The following is a 3266-nucleotide window of genomic DNA, read 5'->3' on the forward strand; positions in this document are numbered from 1 at the left end:
GGCAGCCACTCCTCCGCCGGAACTCTCTCCGTTTCCCGGTCGCCGTCGCCGGAAATCTGCATGGGACCCCGTAGATCCGTCATGGAGATGTGTTGTGACGTGGCTCGAGAACCGCTTTCTAACGATTCCGACGCAAGAAAATCGATCAACCTGTTTTCTCTCATCGGCATCGTTTTGATTTTGCTGTCTCGTTGTAACGTGATTGTGTAATTCTATATGAACATGTAAGAGTGTATATATATATATATGTCTGCTGTTTCTTTTTTCTTCCTTTTTTGACTATGAAAAATAAATAATATATGTATGATATTGGGTAATTTTTATATTACCTCTGTTATGCTAAAACATTTTGGTATTTTCTTTGACAAACATGCTAACAAATTCAGCAGAAATAAAAAAAAAAAGTATCCAAATTGTGCTGTTTTTTTTTTGTGGAAAATTTTTCCATGGGTAATTTACTCGATTTTTGTTATTTTTTTATTTATATTTTTCACATTTATAACATGAACCTACACAAAACTTATGTGGACTTCAGTAATTTTTTTTTCTTTTTTTCTTAGTGTCTTAAAATCAGAAATTTTTAAAAGATTAAGTGATGATTTAAACAACAAATACATTACATTATTCAAGATATTTCACGAACTTAAACTAAATATATAATTATCGAGCATTTTTGTCATTTTAAAATAATAACTCGTACTCAAACTACAAAACGTACAACCTTAATTATATTAAAAATGTAATAGGAAAATGCGTTATGGCAAAATATAAAAAAAAAAAGGAAACAAAATTTTATTAATGGAAAGAGAGCCTCTTAAGGATTTTTGTTTATGTTCACATCTTCCTCGAACCTTCCGGCGGACCATTTACCAACGCAGCATGACGTGGGATGGTGACGTAAGCGACCACGTCACATTTCGAATTGTGCAATCACTTAATGGCCACAACCTAAGCTTGCTTTAGTCCATAATATAATTACGATTTATGTCCCACAAATTCCCAATGCAAATATATTTTGATAGATTTTAAAGTTTTTTAGTTAAATTCCAATAATTAAGACATCTTCGATTATACATTCAATATAAATTATAAAAATTTAAATATTCTATTGATAGATTTTAAAGTTTTTTTCTAACAAATTTTAGAATCACTTTAACGGTTTTTTAGTCAATGTAAAAAAAAAATAAAACAAAAATAAGTGGCCAAAACAATCAAATACACAAACTCTTTGAATATTTTAAAAAATTTTCTTTTATTGAATGAGTAAGGTATTCAAAGTTTACAGGCGAAGCTAAAATATTTACAATATAATTTCGTACGATATTATACATAAAAAATAAACGTGGGTATATAATATATTAGAAATATTTAGGCACCGGAGAAAAGAAATTGAAAATTTTGAGAATTTTAAAAGTAATATAAGAAAAATGCAAATGGAAACTCAACTTTATGTTGGCAGCTGAAGGAAGTCGTGAACCCACTTTGTTTGAACGGCACCAAGACTGCGAAAATAATTACTTGGATTTTGGATTTTTTTTAATTAATATATATGCCTAATTTTCTTTTTTGGCTATTGGTTTTGGAATTACAAAAATTTGAAAATTAATTATGTTGGAACAAGGAAACTGCAGGACCATGTGAGCAACAAACAAGTATGGGCAAGACATTGGACAAAGGGGAGCATGGGGCTTCTACATTAAAGAATTAAGAGTGAGACAAAATACATGGGAAGGTGGAGTCCCTTGAGAACAGTGTTTTTGGGGGTTACAATCTGAAGCGTTGCTGTGCGGCAGATATATATATATGGGAAGCGACAGGAAAGCGGGCGTGGAGTTTATGGCTATGGTGAGAGCTTTCTATGATTGGTGAGAGTAACTCTGAGTGAATGTGAGGTACATCTGAGGGGGAGTCTTCAATCAAACAGACGAACTGCTCAGTGATTCTAGATGAAGTCTAGAGTGACACGTGGTGTGTGCTTCACACAAGGTGTCTGAGAGTCGATAGAGTTTCTTGTGTATCAGGGGTTTTACTCAGGGGGAGTAAAACGGACTGGGTTGAGTGATACTTGTACTTGAGTGAAGTGTATCTGACTCATAAGTCTAGAGTGACACGTGGTGTGTGCTTCACACAAGGTGTCTGAGAGTCGATAGAGTTTCTTGTGTATCAGGGGTTTTACTCAGGGGGAGTAAAACGGACTGGGTTGAGTGATACTTGTACTTGAGTGAAGTGTATCTGACTCATATCAAAGAAACAGAATCGATGTGATTATTCTCAATCCAAGTTGTTGTGTGAGTATACTTTTTCAATTGGTATCAGAGCGGGTCACTGATCGTAGGAGTCACTCCTCTCATATCGGTGTACGGTCCAAATTCACACAATGGAAGGCTTTAAAGAACTGCAAACTCTTGGGAAGACGACCGTGCTTGACTCCACCAACTATGGACATTGGAAAGTCAAGATTAGCTCGTACATTCGCGGCCTGGATGAAGATACTTGGAACACTGTCACTGATGGCTGGACACAACCGACTGATACTGTCGATGGAGTGACAAAGCCTAAACCAAAGAATGAATGGTCAGCTCAAGAGAAGAAGGATTCAGCCTTGAATCAGAAAGCTCTTTCAATCATTTTCAGCAGCGTCAATCAGGAGGAATTTGAGCAGATCCAAGGATGTCAAACTGCGAAGGAAGCATGGGATACTCTCGAACTTATTCACGAAGGGACATCCAAAGTAAAAAGGAACAGACTCGACATGATAGACCTTCAGTTCGAGCGTCTAAGGATGGGGGACAATGACAGTATAAAAGAGTTTTGTGGAAAACTGAGTGCCTTGTCAAATGAGGCAAGTGTACTTGGTCGGAAGATTTCTGATGATCGCCTTGTGAAGAAGCTTCTGAACAGTTTGCCAACTAAGTATCACTCTCAGATCTTAGTTTTTGAAGGGGTCAACAACCTGGACACTGTCACATTTAAGGAAGCTGTAGGAACTTTTGCGGCCCATGAATTGAGACTACAACTCATGAATGATGGATCACCTGTACAAACCAAAAGAGGAGTTGCACTATGTGCTCCTGAGGTAAAAGAGAAATCAACTGAGCTTGATGTAAGACAACCATTGAAGAACAAACAAACATCTGAAGAGGAGCTGAAGGAAGAGATGTCCCTCATCGTAAAAAGATTCAACAGGTTCTTCAAAAAGGCAAGGAGAGGACCCAGAGCACAAGATGACAGAGAAGCAGGGAAGTGTCTAGAATGCAAAGGAACAG

This window comes from Tarenaya hassleriana, unplaced genomic scaffold, assembly GCF_000463585.1.
Source record: "Tarenaya hassleriana unplaced genomic scaffold, ASM46358v1 Cleome3, whole genome shotgun sequence".
NCBI lineage: Eukaryota > Viridiplantae > Streptophyta > Magnoliopsida > Brassicales > Cleomaceae > Tarenaya > Tarenaya hassleriana.